Source organism: Zingiber officinale, chromosome 9B (genome assembly GCF_018446385.1).
Source record: "Zingiber officinale cultivar Zhangliang chromosome 9B, Zo_v1.1, whole genome shotgun sequence".
NCBI lineage: Eukaryota > Viridiplantae > Streptophyta > Magnoliopsida > Zingiberales > Zingiberaceae > Zingiber > Zingiber officinale.
In genome coordinates, this window is record NC_056003.1 from 33,485,179 (window position 1) to 33,507,355 (window position 22,177).

Below are 22,177 nucleotides of genomic sequence, written 5' to 3' on the forward strand. Positions count from 1 at the left end.
AATGGGAAGGGAGGAGGAAGATGAAGAAACTCAATTGAATCCAAGATTCAAGATGTCCAAATCAAAAGGCTTTTTTGTAGAATCGTTATGCTAGAGAAGGGGAAGGGGGTAAATAGCGCTCGTGGCTTTCACGTTCGTTTAAAAAACAATCGGAGAGAGTAAATGCAGCGGAAATAAAGACACAACAAACAAGCATAAATACTAGGATTTACTTAGTTTGGAGCCTATGACGACTCCTACTTCAAGGTTTGCACGTGAGAGTGCTTTCGTTGTACAATCACTAATTAATCATAAAGAGTACAAGTACAATGATTACAAGTAATTAGAAAAAAATTAAAGAATACCAATGATTCAGAAATTTAAATCTTCAGTGCGGTGGTCGTCGGGGGCCTCGGGGCAGCTTTTGAGCATCGAGAAAGCATTTTCACAGCAACACGAAGAAGCGAAAGTTGCTGGAATGTTGTATGTCAGGTGCTGGTCGAATGCTGCTTTTATATGCTGTTCCGGTCTCCTAGATCCCTTCCGGGCTCCTGGACCGTGACGTAGGTCCATCCAATCAACGTGTTTCAGCTTGGTGACGAGATAAAATTCGGTGTTCTGGGCGCTGGAACCGCAAAGGCGCCTGCCCAGGCACCTCGCCAGAGCGGAAGCTTCCCAGCCACCTTGCCAAAGCGGAAGCTTGCTACTTCATATTCCTGCAAAACAAGGTTAGTACAGGCAATAATATATAATGAAATATAAGTTTTGACAGTCTTCAAACTATCTGATCCTGACTTTGAGTTTCATTGAAACTTTAGGTCGGACCGATGCCTATTGTTCCCTCTTCGGGGAACACATCCTCACCTACTCCTCACAGGAGAGATTACCTTTAGCCAGATCGGTCCTCCAGACCGTCTGGACTTCTGCTTAGCATCCGAGGCTTCAGGTCTTTTCCACTGGACGCCCTATCCCTGGCCCATCCAGTCTCCCGCCTGGTGTCCGTATCCCCAGGACTTCCACCTAGAATAAAAAATCCTAGAATTTCGCCTAACGTCCTCGTCCTACTAAGAGTTCGCCTAGTCCTTTGGACTAGGACTTCGTCGCCTAACCGCAGTTAGGACTTTGCCCCTATCTAACCACAGCTAGGACTTTCCTTTACCTAATATCACTTAGGACTTTCCTGCACACTTAGTTTAGCTTATTAGATCATAAGTAACCTTAACTTTAAACTCTTTGTCATTATCAAAACACAAATTTGATCGTCTGGTGCTCACTGCATCAACAATCTTCCCTTTTTGATTATGACAACATAGTTCAAAGTTAAGTAAAAACAAAAAGCATTTAAAAGGATAAAGTAGAATAAATAATATGTAAATTACAAGTAGCATTTTTCAAGGTAAAAAATAAAATGTTACTCACTAAGTAGAAAGAAAAGTTAAAAAAACTTTAAATTTGAGAAGTTAACTTTTTAATCTTTTCCTTTAAGCTCCCTCTAAAAGTAGCACTTTGCTTTTCTTTTTAGAAAAATATATTTAGCTTTCAAAGAGTTTCTCATAAAAACTTACTTGATATTTAGCTTTGAAAAGAATGTCTTTAAAAAAATACTTAGCTTTGAAAGGGATACCTTTGAAAAATACTTAGCTTTGAAAAGATTTTCTCTTTAAAAGAACTTAGCTAAATCCTTAGCTTTGAAAAAATTTTCTCTTAAAAAAATTTTAGCTAAATACTTAGTTTTGAAAAGATTTTTTTAAAAAAAAAATTAGCTAAATACTTAGTTTTGAAAAGATTTTTTTTTTAAAAAAAAATTAGCTAAATACTTAGCTTTGAAAAGATTTTCTTAGGAAAAAAACTTACTAAATACTTAGCTTTGAAAACTATTTTCATATAAACTCTTGAAGAAGTATTTGATTTTAACTTATAAATTTTCTTTTGAAATAGCACCCCACAAGAAAACTTAAAACAATTTAACTCCCTATTTCTCTCTCTCTTTTAAAAAGTTTAAGTAATTTGTAGGGAATAGTAAGCTTAAATAATTTAATAAATGCCTTGATTAATAACTATGATCCTAGTATCCAAGCATGGAAAACATAAATTTAATAATATAAAGGTAATTATTTATTTTACTGATTTTTCATCTCACCCTTTTTTTATGTTATCAAACATGTTCAGCTTATAAGTTTGTGTGAGATGGAGTTAAGTTAATTTGAAGTTGATTTTATCTCTACTTTGAAAAATATTTAAGTTTAAATTTGAATTTTAGATTTTAAAATATTAAATTTTTAATTTTAAAATATTTAAGTTTGAATTTAAACTAGGATTTTAAAAATATTAAAATTTTTAATTTTAAGCTGGAATATAAATTTGGATTTCAAAAATATTAAATTTTGAATTTTAAGTTTGAATTTAAATTTGAATTTTAAAAATATTGAATTTTAAATTTTAAAATATTTAAGTTTGAATTTAAATTAGGATTTCAAAAATATTGAATTTTGAGTTTGAATTTAAATTAGGATTTCAAAATTTTTGAATTTTAAATTTGAATTTAAATTTGGGTTTCAAAAATGTTAAACTTTGAATTTTAAAATATTTAAGTTTTAATTTAAAAAGGATTTCAAAAATATTGAACTTTGAGTTTGAATTTTAATTAGGATTTCAAAAATATTAAAATTTGAATTTAAATTTGGATTTCAAAATTATTGAATTTTGAATTTTAAAATATGTAAGTTTGAATTTAAAAAGGATTTCAAAAATATTGAATTTTAAATATTTTAAAAATTTAACTCCCTATTTCTCTCTCTCTTTTAAAAAGTTTAAGTAATTTGTAGGGGATAGTGAGCTTAAATAATTTAATAAATGCCTTGATTAATAACTATGATCCTAGAGTCCAAGCATGAAAAACATAAATTTAATAATATAAAGGTAATTATTTATTTTCCTGATTTTTCATCTCACCCTTTTTTTATGTTATCAAACATGTTCAGCTTACGAGTTTGTGTGATATGAAGTTAAGTTAATTTGAAGTTGATTTTATCTCTGCTTTGAAAAATATTTAAGTTTGAATTTAAATTTTAGATTTTAAAATATTAAATATTGAATTTTAAAATATTTAAGTTTGAATTTAAACTAGGATTTTAAAAATATTGAAATTTTTAATTTTAAGTTTGAATATAAATTTGGATTTCAAAAATATTAAATTTTGAATTTTAAGTTTGAATTTAAATTTGGATTTTAAAAATATTAAATATTAAATTTTAAAATATTTAAGTTTGAATTTAAAAAAGGATTTCAAAAATATTGAATTTTAAATTTTGAAATATTTAAGTTTGAATTTAAATTAGGATTTCAAAAATATTGAATTTTGAATTTTAAATTTGAATTTAATTTGGGTTTCAAAAATATTAAACTTTGAATTTTAAAATATTTAAGTTTGAATTTAAAAAGGATTTCAAAAATATTGAACTTTGAGTTTGAATTTAAATTAGGATTTCAAAAATATTAAAATTCGAATTTAAATTTGGATTTCAAAAATATTGAATTTTGAATTTTAAAATATGTAAGTTTGAATTTAAAAAGGATTTCAAAAATATTGAATTTTAAATATTTTACAAATTTAACTCCCTATTTCTCTCTCTCTTTTAAAAAGTTTATGTAATTTGTAGGGGATAGTGAGCTTAAATAATTTAATAAATGCCTTGATTAATAACTATGATCCTAGAGTCCAAGCATGAAAAACATAAATTTAATAATATAAAGGTAATTATTTATTTTCCTGATTTTTCATCTCACCCTTTTTTTATGTTATCAAACATGTTCAGCTTATGAGTTTGTGTGATATGGAGTTAAGTTAATTTGAAGTTGATTTTATCTCTGCTTTGAAAAATATTTAAGTTTGAATTTAAATTTTAGATTTTAAAATATTAAATATTGAATTTTAAAATATTTAAGTTTGAATTTAAATTTTAGATTTTAAAATATTAAATATTGAATTTTAAAATATTTAAGTTTGAATTTAAACTAGGATTTTAAAAATATTGAAATTTTTAATTTTAAGTTTGAATATAAATTTGGATTTCAAAAATATTAAATTTTGAATTTTAAGTTTGAATTTAAATTTGGATTTTAAAAATATTAAATTTTAAATTTTAAAATATTTAAGTTTGAATTTAAAAAAGGATTTCAAAAATATTGAATTTTAAATTTTAAAATATTTAAGTTTGAATTTAAATTAGGATTTCAAAAATATTGAATTTTGAATTTTAAATTTGAATTTAAATTTGGGTTTCAAAAATATTAAACTTTGAATTTTAAAATATTTAAGTTTGAATTTAAAAAGGATTTCAAAAATATTGAACTTTGAGTTTGAATTTAAATTAGGATTTCAAAAATATTAAAATTTGAATTTAAATTTGGATTTCAAAAATATTGAATTTTGAATTTTAAAATATGTAAGTTTGAATTTAAAAAGGATTTCAAAAATATTGAATTTTAAATATTTTACAAATTTAACTCCCGATTTCTCTCTCTCTTTTAAAAAGTTTATGTAATTTGTAGGGGATAGTGAGCTTAAATAATTTAATAAATGTCTTGATTAATAACTATGATCATAGAGTCCAAGCGTGAAAAACATAAATTTAATAATATAAAGGTAATTATTTATTTTCCAGATTTTTCATCTCACCCTTTTTTTATGTTATCAAACATGTTCAGCTTATGAGTTTGTGTGATATAGAGTTAAGTTAATATGAAGTTGATTTTATCTCTGCTTTGAAAAATATTTAAGTTTGAATTTAAATTTTAGATTTTAAAATATTAAATATTGAATTTTAAAATATTTAAGTTTGAATTTAAACTAGGATTTTAAAAATATTGAAATTTTTAATTTTAAGTTTGAATATAAATTTGGATTTCAAAAATATTAAATTTTGAGTTTTAAGTTTGAATTTAAATTTGGATTTTAAAAATATTAAATTTTAAATTTTAAAATATTTAAGTTTGAATTTAAAAAAGGATTTCAAAAATATTGAATTTTAAATTTTAAAATATTTAAGTTTGAATTTAAATTAGGATTTCAAAAATATTGAATTTTGAGTTTGAATTTAAATTAGGATTTCAAAAATATTGAATTTTGAATTTTAAATTTGAATTTAAATTTGGGTTTCAAAAATATTAAACTTTGAATTTTAAAATATTTAAGTTTGAATTTAAAAATGATTTCAAAAATATTGAATTTTGAGTTTGAATTTAAATTAGGATTTCAAAAATATTAAAATTTGGATTTAAATTTGGATTTCAAAAATATTGAATTTTGAATTTTAAAATATGTAAGTTTGAATTTTAAAAGGATTTCAAAAATATTGAATTTTACATTTTAAATTTTAAGTTTGAATTTAAATTAGGATTTCAAAAATATTGAATTTTGAGTTTGAATTTAAATTATGATTTTAAAAATATTAAAATTTGAATTTTAAAATATTTAAGTTTGAATTTAAATTTAGATTTTAAAAATATTGAATTTTAAATTTTAAAATATTTAAGTTTGAATTGAAATTTGGATTTTAAAAATATTGAATTTTAAATTTTAAAATATTTAAGTTTGAATTTAAATTTGGATTTCAAAAATATTAAATTTTAAAAATAGTTAAGATTAAACTTAAATTTTTGTCTTAAAAATTAAATTTGAAATATATTTAGGACTGAATGAAAATTTGAAGATGAATTAATTAAAGTTTTGAAATTAATTAATGTTTTAAAATCAATTAAGGTTTTGTAATTAATTAACATTTGAAATTTACTAAGATTTTAAAATTAATTTTGAATTTGATTGTTTTGAGTTAGGTTAAACTAATTCTCAATTAGAACCTAAATCCATCTCATCCTATTTAGATTATCAAGCAGGGAACATTAAGAATTTTATGAGATGGTTAATTTAATCTTTAATTTAAATTTAAATCTAAGGATTGATTTACATTTTAGTTAGACTAAGATTTAACAGTTAGTCAATTAAATTTTTTTTAATAATTAACTTTCAGACTATGGTGAGGCACTAGACCTTCTTGGATATTGAAACAACAATCATTTCTAGACAAAGCCTTTTAAAGAAATTAAAATTTAATCTTTTTTCTGAGAATCCTTGGTCTAAATAAACAAGTGTCAATCAAGTCTAAGTCCTTATCTATCCTAATCTAAGCATATATAAAAAAAGCAGTAAAGCAAACATCAAGCAAGTCTATCTAATAATAAAAATGATCTTTCTATTGGCTCCCCTAGATCATAGCCTCGATAAGGTTTATCAAGGTAGTGGATTTGATCCTTGGGGATCCAATATTGATCAAGTCCATCTTGATTAATCAGGTTAGACTTGGGGGCTCATACTTGGACTAAGTTTCTATTTGATTGATTTACAAGAGACAAGTAATATCTGAATTTATGTTTAGCCTTATACCCAAGTCCTGATCGACTTTATATGACTCTTTGTTTTCTATGAATTAGATCAAGATTCTTGGAACCCAAGGTGAACTGTGTTAGGATCGATGATCGCGGCTAGAGAGGGGGGTGTGAATAGCCGCCCCAAATCGTTCGTTTCTTTCTACAAATCAAGGTTAGCGCAGCGGAAAATAAAACAAAGAAACAAAGACAAGAAGATCAAACCTCAACACGCGTCGATGTAACGAGGTTCGGAGATATACTCCTACTCCTCGGCGTGTCCGTAAGGTGGACGAAACCTATCAATCCGTCGGTGGATGAGTCCCCGGAGAACCGGCTAATATATATACTCCTTCTGGGTGGAGAAACCTCGCCACAATCTTTCTTGCACCAGCAAGAGTAGGAGTACAAGAATACACAAGAAGAAGCAACAATATGAATGTAAAAACAAACAATCTTGCCTTCTCGTCGACTGGATGAAGCAGCAGCTTCTCGGATCCAACCACAACAGCAACAGCAACTGATCAGTTGGTCCCAGCCGAGTGGAAGCTCACCAAAAGCTTCAGTAACGAAGAGCTCAGCAAAGCTCGCAGAAGAACTTGCAGCAGCAAGAAGAAGACCGAGAGGAGGAAGTAGAAGAACTATATATGTAGAAGCCCTCGATCTCCTTTTATATATCCTGCGAAGAAGAAGCACATAAACTAGCCGTTGTGTCGCAACGGCTAGGGCCTGGACCGATCAGGCACACTCCTGATCGGTCCAGACCTTCTCTGATCGGTCTTGGGGACCGATCAGGCTAAGCCTGGACCGATCAGGCTATGTCCTGATCGGTCCAGGAAGACCCTGATCGGTCCTGGGGACCGATCAGCCTTTCTCCTTCTTCTCTTCTGTTTGCTTCCTGATCGGTCTTCAGACCGATCAGATAATCCACAGAAGCATTCTGTTTGGTTACTGATCGGTCACCAGACCGATCAGCCGATCTACCTGGTGACCGATCCAGAGCTTGGTTTTTCCCAAACCAAGTCCCAAGCCTTCCAAACCAACATCCGGTCAACCTTGACCTGTTGGTACATCATGCTTAGCATCCGGTCACTCCCTTGACCTGCTAAGACTCCCCACCAAGTGTCCGGTCAATCCCTTTGACCCACTTGGACTTTTCTCTTCGTGTCAAGTATCCAGTCACTCCCTTGACCTACTTGACCTTCTCAACACCAGATGTCTGATCATCCTTGATCCATCTGGATTTTTCCTTGCCCGGCTTCACTCACCAGGACTTTCACCTAGCTTCACTCACTAGGGTTTTCACCTGGCTTCACTCACCAGGATTTCCAATCTGCCCGGCTTCACTCACCAGGACTTTCTAACTGCCTGGCCTCACTCACCAGGACTTTCCCACCGCCTGGCTTCACTCACCAGGACTTTCAGAACTGCCTAACATCCCAGTTAGGACTTCACCTAGCTTCACTCACCAGGACTTTCACCTAGCTTCACTCACTAGGGTTTTCACAACTGCCTGGCTTCACTCACCAGGACTTATCTGTCTGCATGGCTTCACTCACCAGGACTTTCCACATCCGGTCCAGAGAACAAGCTACCGAGCCCTCTCTGACCACAGTTCGGAGAACGAGCAACCGAGCCCTCTCCGACTTCCATCCGGTCCAGAGAACGAGCTCCCGAGCCCTCTCTGACCACAGTCCGGAGAACGAGCTACCGAGCCCTCTCCGACTTCCCATGTGCCAAGCTTCCATACTTGGACTTCTCCGTGCCAAGTCTCCATACTTGGACTTTTCCCGTGCCAAGCTCCCTGCTTGGACTTTTCCCGTGCCAAGCTCCCTGCTTGGACTTTTCCGAGTCAGGTCAACTCACCTCGGGTCAACCAGGTCAACCTTGACCACGGGTTGCACCCACAATCTCCCAAGTTTGTATCCTTGTAAAACATCAAGATACAACTTTTCTATTCACGTCAAACATTGTCAAACATAACTCGTCAAACATCAAAACACAACTCGAGTCAAGTCAACTCGAGTCTGGTCAACCAGGTCAACCTTGACCTAAGGTTGCACCAACAATCTCCCCCTTTTTGATGTTTGACAAAACTCATAATCAAACCCATAATCAAGTTAGGTTAACCCGATAACCTAACTTAGGTTTTCCAATGTTCTTCCCTGAACATTCTCTATTCTCCTCAAACCTACACTCTTCCCCTTTTTGACACACATCAAAAAGAGTGAATCAAGGTCAAGAGTTTCTTTCTAATGAAGGTCCCATACCTTTCATTGAAACCCTTAATTTCCCCCTTGATACTAAGGTCAACAATTAACTTAGTGATTATCCCATATCACTCAAGTCTTTAAGAGTAAAAACTCCCCCTAAAAGTCAACTCCCCCTAAAAGTCAACTCCCCCTTGACTAATAGGTAAAACTCCCCCTAAAGGTCAACTCCCCCTTGACCATTGCACTAACAATGTCTTGGAGAGTTTCAAACCTTCAAAATACCAACTCCCGAGCTGAAATTTCAGACAACCAGTCGAATCTCAGCAATTTGGCACGCCCTGATCGGTCACCAGACCGATCAGGCTCCCTCTGGATCGGTCACAGTGACCGATCCAGGCTCCCCTGGACCGATCAGAAACCCTTCTGATCGGTCCACAAACCTGATAAAGGTCTGATAAGTTCTGATTTCTCTCCACGAAATTCAGAAACCTCTAGAAAATTACAGAAAATTCCAAAAATTATGAAATTTTGAGGATACATTCCTCATACGACATACTATCATGGAAAAATAGTTTTCTATGAAAATAACTTCCATTTTCAAAACTTGATACAAAGTTCGAAAAACTTTGAAATAGTTCAAGTTTAACTCAACTTTGTATCAACTTGCTCAATGATGAATGCTATCACTAGAAAAGCTTCATCAAGGTTTTTCAAATCAATTTTGAAATGATTTTAAACCATTTAATTTAGGACCACAATCTTTGGGCTAAATGTACATGACTTGTACATAAGCTTTCCCTATGATCCCCAATTTTGAATTAGGCTCATCTAGGTACAAGAACTATGCACCTTGTTCCTAACTCATTATCCTAATATCTCACACACATCTAAGGTGTATCAAAAACACATCCAAGTCAATTTTGATATGAGATATGAATTTAGGTTATCTTAGGCTAAGGTCTCATGCATTTTCTAAACATCAATTTGATCTCCATATCAAATTGTGTTTCTAACCTTAAATCAATTTCATTGATTATAAATGCAAGAAATGATGACATGACATAAAATGATATCATAAATGAAACATGTGCCAATGTCATGATGTCATGGCATAAAGTGTGAAACTTAAATAAAACATGACATTTAAACTAACCTAAGCATTATCATGACATTTTAAATGATCATAGATTAAATATGATGTCATGACATGACATATGACAAACAATATATGGCAAATAACATGTCAAGGTATAGAAAATACCTAATTCTAGCCTTAGTTGTCATTTTTGATAATTTTGATCATTTTGCCATAAATTCTATATTCCTAAGTGTAGTAGACCTAAAATCATATCCTCAAGACTTTTAGATCACTATGTGCCAACTAGATTGACTCTAGAAAATTCCTCAAATGTGGTTGGCACATCCTAATCACCTTAGGAATAATTTTTAATTTCATTTTCAAGGCTTGATTGCACCTTGAAAATTCCTAAAGTGCCACCTTTTGCCATGATTAGGTTAACTACCTATTCAAGTAATGTTGGCACACCCTAACTCATCTAGCGTGATGAAATCACGCTCCTAGGAACCCAATACCTATTTGAGCTCATTGGGTTCACTAAGTATTCACTAGGGATGACTTCCCTAGCAACCCTTCTAATGACCCTCCTAGGCTTTGAAGCCTTGGTCATTTGGGACTCATCAAGATCAACTCTAGGGGTGACTCCCCTTGTGACCTTGGTGATGGTCTTCCTAGCCCTAGATTTTGTTCCATAATCGAATGGAACATTGTGATAAGTGGGCTTGACCATTTGGGACTTCGGTTTGTGACCCAAACCTCTCTTGTCCTTTGTCTTTGGTTGTTGACCCTTAGACCCTAGAGTTGACTTCTCCAAATTTTTAAGGGTCTTTTCTAAAGTGTCATGTCTTGACCTCAAGACTTGATTCTCCTTTTCTAATACCTCAAGTTTTAATTTGTCATTGTTCTTTGAGGTACTCCTAGGCATATGTCTAGTTGTTTTGGGATTTCTACCTAGGTTATCCTTAGCCTTAGATGAGTTAGTCCTAGGGTTGGCTTTCCTAGTGTTATCCTTATCTAGGCTCACATGTTTGGCACCTAAGCATGTGTATCGATTTCTATAATTATCATGCTTATCATTATTGTCAATTGCAATCAAACCACTAGCATGCATCTTACTAGTATTGCAATAATGTGCCTTAGAGATTACCTTAGGGTTTGCCTTAGCTCCCCCTATCGATGTGCTCGGTCTCTTGTCCTTATGAGATTGCCTCCCCCTCGGACATTGGCTCCTATAGTGTCCCCTTTGATTGCATTGAAAGCACACCACGTGCTCTTTGCCTTTGCGTATCGGGACTCCGGCTTTCTTGACCTTTGGCGCCGGTGGAGGCTTTATAATCCTCTTTGGACACTTAATCTTGTAGTGTCCATACTCCCTACACTCAAAGCACATTATGTGTAATTTATTTGAAATTGAAATGCTTGAGTTACCTAGGGTTGAGGATGGATGAAGACTTTCTTCTTCATCCCTTCCGGAGGTAGAAGCTTCTTCCTCTTGCTCCATTCTTGAAGAAGAACTCTCCTCCTCTTCTTCTTTAGATGTTGAGTGACCCTCAACTTCTAAATCCATTCCTTCATGAAGTGAACTCCTTGGCTCACTTGACTCCTCTTCATGGCTTGAAGTGGAGTTCCCCTCATGGAACTTTGTCAAATTGTTCCACAACTCCTTGGCATTGTTATATCCACCTATCCTACACAAAACATCATTAGGTAAAGAAAATTCAAAAATTTTTAATACCTCATCGTTGACTAGGGATTGGTGGACTTGTTCCTTGGTCCACTCCTTCTCTAGGGTTTCTCCTTTCTTGTCCATCGGAGGATTGAAACCTAATTGAACACAACTCCAATTTTCAAGGTTAGTCATAAGAAAATACCTCATTCTTACCTTCCAAAACGTGAAGTTGTCGCGATCGTAGAAGGGTGGAATGGTGATGTCTTCTCCAAGTCGATCCATCTCTAGCTTGTGCTCCCTCGGGTGTTAATCGGGCGAAGAGCGACCTCGCTCTGATACCACTTGTTAGGATCGATGATCGCGGCTAGAGAGGGGGGTGTGAATAGCCGCCCCAAATCGTAACTGTTCTAATATATCCTTTAGTTCCTTGATTTTTCATGCTGGAATTTTCTTCCTCAAGTTATTGGACTTGAGTTGAAGTTCTAGTCTGAAAAAATTCTGTCAAGGAGCTTGGGTTAGTCATTTCCTTAGGGGATGTTACCTCCTTTTGGAATGGCTTGATCTGGATATTAGATTTAGCCAACTTCCTTAATAGGTATGAAATTAAATTTTATAAATCATCGACTTGAGTATCAGCAATAAGAGAACTCACAATATTATTTGGCCCTTTGAAAACGAATACGGATCCATGACTTCTTTCAGACTCTATTTTTGATTCGGCTCCGGCTTCAGATTCAGACTCTGTTTTGTAACGTGCACTTGTACTGGTAGAGCAAGGCATGGCCAATCCTACTAGTTTTTTTTGTATGAGTCTAACTTAGAAAACAGGGCCCCTATATTAATCATGCTACTTTATAGTGATTTTTTTGAATTAAATTAACCAATTTAAAGACAATATATAATATAATACAATACAATACAATATACAATAGTATGAATATTTCAATTATAACTAAATAGTAATGACAAACATATTGAAAATGGTCAATTAAAGACAACTCGCTTTATAGTTTTGGCGGCAAAAATATTAATCATCTATATAATCAAGTTGTTCAATAATTTCTTTTTCAATTGATAACATAGCTAGCACATTCAATCTTTCTTGTGACATGGTCGATTGAAGAAAAGTTTTGATGAGCTTCAACTTTGAGAAACTTCTTTCTGCACTTGCTATTGTAACTGGTATTGTCAGCAAGATTTTGTAAGCAACATGAGCATTTGGAAAACAACCATCCATCTTTTTCAATAATCTAGTACATCAATAGCTGATTTTGATTCCTCTGGTAAAGAGCACTTTAAAAATGTTAACTCTGAAAACTTTTAAGAAGGCTCAGAAAGTCATTAAAAAGGTCACAAGGGAAGTTATCCCTAGAGTTGACCTAGATGAGTCAAACATGACCAAGGCTTCTAAGAAGCCTAGGAAGGTCATTAGGAAGGTAACAAGGAAAGTTATCCCTAGTGAGTAACTAGAGCACCTAAGGAGCACCAATATATTTTAGATTCCTAGGAGTGTGTTCTCTACACCCCAGATGGGTTTAGAGAGTGTCAACTTAAATTGAAAGGGTAGTTAACCCAACCTTGGTAAAGTTGACACTTTGGGGGTATTTTCAAGGTAGTTGATCTGGCGGTTAGAACAAGGGACCCCCATTCTGAGGGGTCAATGCCACGCGGGAGTCAAAAGGCCAGGTGGCCGATCGGAGAAGGAGGGGCCGACCTCCCGGCCGGCCGACCGGTGAATAGCCAATGGCAAAAGTCGCCCCGACAGAAGTCGGAGTTCCGACGCTCAATTGAACAGTAGCAAAGAGCCGAGCGGAAGGCTTAAGAGAAGGTAACACTGCTAAACAGCCCCTACATGGCACCCTACTGAAAATATCCCCAGCATATCGATGCCAACGGCAGGCCGGACGGGATGTGAGTGCCGTCCGGCCAACGCTTAAGATGAGGGCTGGCCGAATGGACTCCCCGTCCAGCCGGCTTGCCGGACGCCCTGGCCTGTGATCGGTAGAGAGGGACAAGAACATCTTATGACAGCTGTCAAGTCCTATGGCTAGGCCATGCTCCAAGTCTGACAACGAGGTGTTCTGTTGTCCCATCGAAGACGTACTTGGACTGTAGCAGTATGGTATCAGGGAAGCTTTCTGACAGACACATACCGAGGTATGGGCTGCGGACACGTAGGCGCCTCAGTGGACGTGTAGGAGCTCTTTCACCGCTCTATATAAAGAGCCTCATACTTCGCCGGAGGTACGCGTGAGACACCTTTGGAGCCACTTTTTTCACTACTTGCTTGCCTGACTTGAGCGTCGGAGGGTCGCCGCCGGGAACCCCTTCCCGGCTCGGCTTCTGTGCAGGTTCGTCGGAGGTTCGTGCAACTAGTCGAAGATCCATGTCAGCAGCCGAGGAGCGCCACGTGCCCAGCGTCCGTTGATTCGGCATTCGGACAGGATCAAATTGGCGCCGTCTGTGGGAACGCTCCTGTATCCGAACGGAAACAATGGACGAGGCTGGACGACAACACACGGTGACGCTTTCAACGGAGGAACTCGACACTCTGATCGAGTTGAGGGCCGCCAAGCTTGTGGAGCAAAAACAGAAAGCAACAACCGAGCGGCCGGAGCAGCAACCAACGTCAGCATCTGGTGGCCGAGCGGAAGCACCACAGGCTACCGTTGCATTTCATCGGGCCCTATTCCGCACCCCCGAAGCCGCAGCAGCTCATAGAGATCGGGGATCTTCTTCGGATGAAATGCCGAGACGAGATGACAGAAAAGGAAAAGCCCCTCGAGCGGACTCATCGCCCGAGCGGATTAACCGCCAATTTTCAGAGGCTATTCTACGAGACCCTCTGCCCAAGCACTACGTGCCTCCGACGATCGGCGAATACAATGGAACCACCGATCCGGACGATCATTTGGGCAAGTTTGATAACACGACAACCCTGCATCAATATACAGATGGGGTGAAGTGTCGGGTTTTCCTCATCACCCTATCCGGATCGGCTCAACGTTGGTTTCGGAGGCTGTCGGACGGATCCATCAAAAGCTTCAAGGACTTCCGGACGGCCTTCCTCCACCACTTCGTAAGCAGTCGGCGCTATCAAAAAACCAGCGTTAGTCTGTTCACCATCAAACAAGAAGCCCGTGAATCACTCCGAGCTTACATCCAGCGGTTCAACAAGGTGGCAATGGATATTCCAACTGCCACCTCGGAGACCATGATGAATGCCTTCACACAAGGCCTCGTGGATGGGGATTTCTTCCGATCGCTCATTCGGAAGCCGCTCCGAGACTATGATCACATGCTACACCGGGCCAACGAATACATCAACGTGGAGGAAGCGCAAGCGGCTAGGAAAAAAGAAACTCCAACCGAGCGGGCTCCTCATGCTGAGCGGAAACAGCACGCCGCTCATCAGCCGCCCAGAGGACCGAGGGCCGAAGCAATCCGCTCCCCCCATGCCAGGTCTCACGTGCAAGAAGTAGCTGCCGCCCGGCCCACTTCCACCGGACGGATACACACAACACAAGGGATTGTCGAAGTCCTCCCTTCGTGGCTCATCCCGTTCCCCGGAATGGCGGCCGACGGTCTCCCTCAGTCGACAGACGACAGAGAACTCATGAAGCCGATCGGACGCAGGCCGACAGGCGACAACAACAGACTGCCGATCGGCATCGCTCTCCGAGGCTGGAGAATCGCCGAATGTCAAGAGAACAATCCCGACCATCCGCTCGGGAAGAAGAAAATAGAAGCAATACTTCCCGAGGCGAAATCAACATCATAGCTGGTGGGCCGACCGGAGGAGACTCCAACTGAGCAAGAAAGGCAAGCGTCCGGCAGCTCCAGATCCATCCAGTCGGCTGCAGTAGAGAGCGAGCGAGTAGACCCGAAATCAGTTTTGGGCCTGGGGACTTGAAAGGAGTTGAAGTGCCCCACGACGACGCTCTGCTCATCAAAGCGGTAATAGCCAACTACACTATTCACCACGTTTTTATTGACACAGGAAGCTCGGTCAACATAATATTCAAAAAGGCGTTCGATCAACTACAAGTTGACCGTGCCGAGCTGCTGCCTATGACAACCCCCCTTTACGGGTTTACGGGCAATGAAGTCCTGCCGGTCGGACAAATTCGGATGGCTATTTCACTGGGAGAAGAGCCGCTCAGAAGGACGCGTACAGCAAACTTCGTGGTGGTCGACTCTCCCTCATCATACAACGTCATTTTGGGACGACCGGCGCTCAGCGAGTTCCAGGCGGCCGTCTCTACCTTCCACCAGAAGATCAAGTTCCCCGTCGAAGACAAAGTGGGAGAAGTACGGGGAGATCAACTGGCAGCTCGGCGATGTTACGTCGAAATGGTCCGAGCAGAAGCAAATTCCGCTCGGAAGTCGCCACGGATCGAGGTGAATGCTATAACTGAAAAGCCTCCCTCTTTAGTTTACGAAGAAAAAGAGGAAGTGCAAATACACCCGACCCGATCGGAGGCCACGACATTCATCGCGTCCGATCTAGAGGCAAATCAGAAAGAGGAGGTGATCCAATGCCTCAGAAGAAACCATGATGTCTTCGTCTGGTCGACACATGAGCTGCCCGGAATTTCACCAATTATTGCGCAGCATGAGCTCCACGTGACCGGTAAAGCAGAGAAAAAGAGATTTCAGCGCCGAGCAGAACGCCATCATCCGGGCGGAGGTGGAGAAGCTTCTGGAAGCCAGCCATATACGCGAGGTACAGTTCCCCAGCTGGCTGGCGAACGTAGTATTAGTCTCAAAGCCGGGCAACAAGTGGAGAGTATGCATAGATTTTCGGGATCTCAACAAAGATTGCCCGAAAGACTTTTATCCTCTGCCCAGGATAGATCAGCTGGTGGACTCTACGGTCGGCTGCGAATTAATCTGTATGCTCGACGCTTACCAAGGCTATCACCAAGTGCCGCTCGCCCGTGAAGATCAAGAAAAAGTCAGCTTCGTGACGGCCGACGACACCTATTGCTATAATGTGATGCCGTTCGGATTGAAGAATGCGGGAGCCACATATCAGCGCCTGATGAATAAAGTATTCAGAGAGCAGATCGGGCGAAATCTGGAAGTGTACGTGGACGACATTCTCATCAAGTCCGTCCGAGCGGCCGATCTCCTCAAAGACATGGAGGAAATCTTCCGAACGCTACGCAAATATGGAGTCAAGCTAAATCCCCAGAAGTGCCTGTTCGGAGCAAAAGGAGGGTGTTTCTTGGGATACATAGTGACCGAGCGGGGCATCGAAGCAAATCCCAGCAAGGTGAAAGCTCTACAAGACATGCCGCCTCCAAGAAATACAAGGGAAGTGCAGCGTTTGACCAGTCGGATAACTGCTCTGTCCAGATTCATCTCCAAAACCGCCGACCGGAGCCTTCCTTTTTTCAAAATCTTGCGCAAGGCCAATAAGTTTCATTGGGACGAAGAATGTGATCGGACGTTTGAAGATTTGAAGGCATATCTGAGCTCTCTCCCGGTATTAGCCAAACCGACTGCGGGTGAGCCACTTTATATGTACTTGTCTTCAACCGAGCAAGCAATTGGCTCGGCACTAGTGAGGGCGAGCGGAGAAGAGCCTGTGTATTTCCTTAGTCATATTTTAAAAGATGCTGAATCTCGCTACACTGGGCTCGAGAAGCTGGCTTTCGCTCTGGTCCTCGCCACTCGGCGCCTTCGTCCATACTTCCTGGCGCATACCATCATTGTTAAAACCAATAGCCCGCTCGGACGTGTATTACTAAATCCAGAAGCGTCCGGGCGGCTCATCAAATGGACGACAGAGTTAAGTGAATTTGACATCCAGTACCAACCCCGCTCGGCAATCAAGGCGCAGTCCTTGACAGATTTTGTGACCGAGGTGCAGAATTCAGAGCCAGAAGCTATGTGGAAAATATTTGTGGACGGATCATCCACTCGGCTCGGAAGCGGGATTGGAATACTGTTGCTCTCCCCTCAAGAAGAAAAGATGCACTTATCCATCCGACTGGATTATAAAGCTACAAACAACGAAGCAGAGTATGAGACCCTCATAGCCGGCTTGCAGGCAGCACGGCATGTGGGTGCCGGTCGGGTAACGCTTCATTCGGATTCCCAGTTGGCCGCTCAGCAGCTCTCTGGTACCTTCGAGATCAACAGTGTTCGGCTCAAGCTCTACGCTGAAGCCTTTGAGAGGCTTAAAGCCAATTTTATAGAAGTCATTGTCCAGAAGATACCTAGAGCAGAAAATCAAGCGGCCGATGAGTTAGCCAAACTCGCAAGCTCAATAACGCCGATCGCCATTCAGCAGCCAATTGAACAAATATTGTTGGTGGCGCACGTCGACCGTATGGAAGGCCTTACGTTTCTGAGCGACTGGAGGACACCCATCACGAAGTTTCTGCGCTCGGGCGCCACACCGTCCGATCAGAATGAAGCCCAGCTGCTAAGGAGGAGAGCCGGTCGGTTCACACTCATCGGCGATCAGCTTTACAAGAAGGCTTTCTCACGCCCGCTGTTGAAGTGCGTGAGCTCGGAGGACTCGGCTTACATCCTCCAAGAAGTACATCAAGGATCATGCGGAGGGCATCCGGGCGGACGATCGCTGGCTAAGAAGATCCTGTTGGCCGGGTACTTCTGGCCAACCTTACAAGCAAACGCCGCTCGGACCGTGTCGACGTGCCTTTCGTGCCAGAAGTACCATAACTCCTACCACAGACCGACAGAGGAAATGAAGGCATCAACAGTTTCATGTCCGTTCGATCAGTGGGGAATGGATATCGTTGGTCCATTTCCTATGGCGACCGGACAGCGGAAATTTCTACTAGTGGCGGTCGATTATTTTTCCAAGTGGGTGGAGGCTGAGCCGCTAGCCAGGATCACTGAACAAATGGTCAAAAAGTTCATATGGCAGCACATCATCTGTCGGTTTGGCATCCCTCGCCGACTGATTTCCGACAATGGGCGGCAATTCATAGGAAAGTTGCTCGAAGATTGGTGCCAAAGCTATGTCATCGAGCAACACTTCACGTCCGTAGCATACCCCCAAAGCAATGGTCAAGCTGAAGTGGCTAATCGGGAAATTCTTCGTATTTTGCGTGCTCGGCTCGACCATTTGGGAGGAAGTTGGGTGGATGAAGTGTCGGGCGTCTTATGGGCCATCCGAACGACTCCAAAGGAAGGGACGGGCGTCACGCCTTTCCACTTGGTGTACGGCGGTGAAGCGGTCATTCCTGTTGAGGTCGGCGTCGAGTCCGTCCGGATCCAGAGCTATGATGATGACAACGCCGAACGGAGGAACATGGAGTTGGATTTGGTCGACGAGGAGCGAGCCAAGGCATCCGTTCGGCTGATGGCATATCGGCAGCGGATGAAGCAAAACTACAACCGCCGCGTAATCCCCAGATCGTTCCAGGTCGGCGACCTTGTCTGGAAGAAAGTCAAGCCGGTCGGCGACGTCGGCAAGATGGAAGCTCCCTGGGCGGGCCCCTTCAAGGTTATTGAAAAGCTCCGCTCGGGCGCTTACTATTTGGAGGACGAAGACGGACGGCAGCTGGATCGGCCATGGAGCGCGAATCATCTCCAGCCTTATCGAGCTGGGTGAGAGGTGCACCGATGTAACTCATTTTTGTGTATATGCTAGTCGCCTATGTCCTTGTAATGCAGGAAGCAAAAAGATAAAAACGCATTGAGCATTATCCGCCGAACGACCTACTGCGTGAAGACCCCGTGCCGTTCGGCCGGGCGTATAATTATGCGAGCCAAATGCTCGAAGGCAAAGACCCCGTGCCGTTCGGCATGACATATAAATTACACGAGTCGAAGGCTCGATGGCAAAGACCCCGTACCGTTCGGGTGGGGTGTATATTATTCGAAGCAAGATCAAGGTCAAAGATCCCGAGCCGTTCGGCCGGGAATATGTTAGCCAAGTCGGAGGCTCAATGACGAAGACCCCATGCCGTTCGGGAGTATATAATAAAAATTAGCCTTAATAGGCCGTCGAGCTCCGACGTTAAATATCGAGAGACGAGCCGGCATCTATAAACGTCTGAGCGGAAGGCCGTCGAGCTCCGACGTTAAATATCGAGAGATGAGCCGGCGTCTATAAACGTCCGAGCGGAAGGCCATCAAGCTCCGACGTTAAATATCGAGAGATGAGCCGGCGTCTATAAACGTCCGAGCGGAAGGCCGTCGAGCTCCGACGTTAAATATCGAGAGACGAGCCGGCGTCTATAAACGTCCGAGCGGAAGGCCGTCGAGCTCCGACGTTAAATATCGAGAGACGAGCCGGCATCTATAAACGTCCGAGCGGTAGGCCGTCGAGCTCCGACGTTAAATATCGAGAGACGATCCAGCGTCTATAAACGTCCGAGCGGATAGCATTCATGTGATACATTTCGACGGTAAGAGCCGACCGACGACAGAGCCTGTTCTTTAAGGCCAACATACGGCCGAGCGGCTCGCTTAGCAAAAATAAATGGAAAACCCCTCTGAGGTAAGGTGCAAAGCAATAGATGGTTAATAGGAAGTAAAGAGGTGAGCATGTGAACGGGTGATGTTCGCGCGCCGAGCGGCTACGTAGTCGCATGGAGACGTTTTTTGAAGACAATCGGCTTGAGTCCGTGTTAGAATATGAAGCCGAGCGGAGGAGTTTTAAAGAACACATTAAACATGACGAAAGAAAAATTTCTTGCCAAAACAAAAGTTGGAGGAACGGAAAGATGATCTATTTACGTCAAACGCTGGGCAAACAAAAGGAATTACGACAAAAATAAGTTTTGTCGAACGGTGATACAAAAAGGTTGATAAAAAACACGCCTCACGCGTCAAAATCAAAAAGTGCATCTGGAATGGCGCCCATCACGGTAGCTAGATCCTCTAGGGGGATGGTCAGCTCGGCGGGAAGGTGGCCTTTAGTCTTCAAGTAATCCTCCGCCGCCTTAATCGCCTCTTCGAAAGTGAGGGAAATCTTGTCGGTGAATTTCTCTCCGAAGTCATCCGAGAGGACAAATGCCCTCCTCACTTCGTCTAAGCGAGCCGACTCCCCATCCCGATACTCTTTGAGCGCGACTCGGGAAGCATCGTGGGCAGTCTGGAGATCCTTTAAATCCCCTTCAAATTTAAGCCGATCGGCCGAACGGCTCTCCTTCTCGGTGGCCAGAAGGGCATCCAGATCCTTGACGCGTTGCTCTAGCCCTCTGATCTCCACCTTCATTAGGTCCATGTCGTCGATGGCCTTGCGCTTCCGAGTGGTCGCCGTCTTGATTTCTTTATCCCGTTGTTTGACCACAGCTTCAAGCCGAGCGACCTCGCTCGCCAGATCGGAAGCACGTCTCCGTTCGGTTTCCAAAAGCTTTTTGCTCTTCTCCAAAGCAGCCGTGGATTGCCCTTGGTTTGCCTCCGAAAGTTTAAGTTTTTTCAATTCTTCCTCCAGCTCAGCCAGTCGATTGCTGACTGCGATCTGCTCTACCCAACTCTGCGAATGAAGGCAGTTAAGTTAAAAACTAAAATAGAAAATATCAGTAAAGCAGAAAGGCATACCCCGGTCGCCTGCTGCAGGTTACTGTCCCCTAGCTGACTGGGGGACATAAGCGCGACGCGTACGCGCACGTCCTCCCAAACTTTGGCAAGCGGACCGGTGAGGGTGATTTGCTGTTCGGGAACTGATGGCCGATCGGCGGCTAGTAAGTATTCCTCCGAGGGAAATCTGAGGACAGTTTTAATCACCCTCGGGCCGCTCGAGTCATCTTGAGACGCAGCAGCATGGCCAGAGGGCTCGCCGATCGGGACCGGACGGTCGCCCAGTCGCCTAAGACGACGTAGAGTCTGAGAGGTGGAAGGTTGAGCCTCAGCGATGGTCGGCGGCAAGTCAAGTTGAGTCGGAGTGTGCTCCGAGGAGATCGCCTCAGAAACCACATGAGCATCATCGCTCCGCTCGGAAAGCTGCTCCCCTGATGGAGGTTGTTGATCGGCTCGCTCTAGCCGACGGCGTTTACGAGTCACCAAAGGTGCCTCGTCAGCCGATCGGCCCTCCTCCTCGGCCTGGACAGATGTGATATGGGCCGCGGCCTCGTCAGTGGAGACGCGGGCGGCCGAAGCCTCGGGAGCAACTTGAGTTCCCTCGCTCCCTTCAGTTGTATTGCCGGTCAGGACCAGCCCCCGTTCGGCTGCTTCCTTGTCCTTCACCGCCTCAATATGGGCGGCTTTCAACTTGAGCTTTTCGGTTGCCTTAGCACGCCACATAACTTCAGCTGCAGAAACAAAGAATAAATCAGTTAGAACAAAAGAAAAGGGGGAGATAAGAATTGCTTACTCATGCTGTAAGGCAGATCGGCTTGAATGGGAGACAAGCCGAATATATACATTACTCCAGGAAGGAGCAACTTGTCGATATCGTAACGTTGGCCGACCAGCTGGTTGGCCGCATGAAGATACGCCGAATGACTCTTGAATTTGCCAAGACCCGGTTGAGTCGGCACCGCCGTCTGCCACTTTGTTCGGAAGGCCGGCTGCTCGGGGAGACGCATATAAAAGAAATGCTCCTTCCAATGCTTATTGGAGCTCAGCATGTTGGTAAATAGAATGAAACCTGACCTAGATTGAAATATGAAGGTCCCCCACTCGGATTATTTTGGGTAGAAGAAATAGTGGAAGATTTGGGGGTCCAAGGGGATATCGTTCAATTTGAAAAGGATTATCACCCGCTCAGCAACCTAATCGAGTTCGGGACTAATTGGCCGAGCGGGAGGCGAAAGTGGTTGCATATGTTGACAATGAACGGATGTGGAGGAAAGCGCAGCTGGGCCAAAAATTGATCACGGAAGA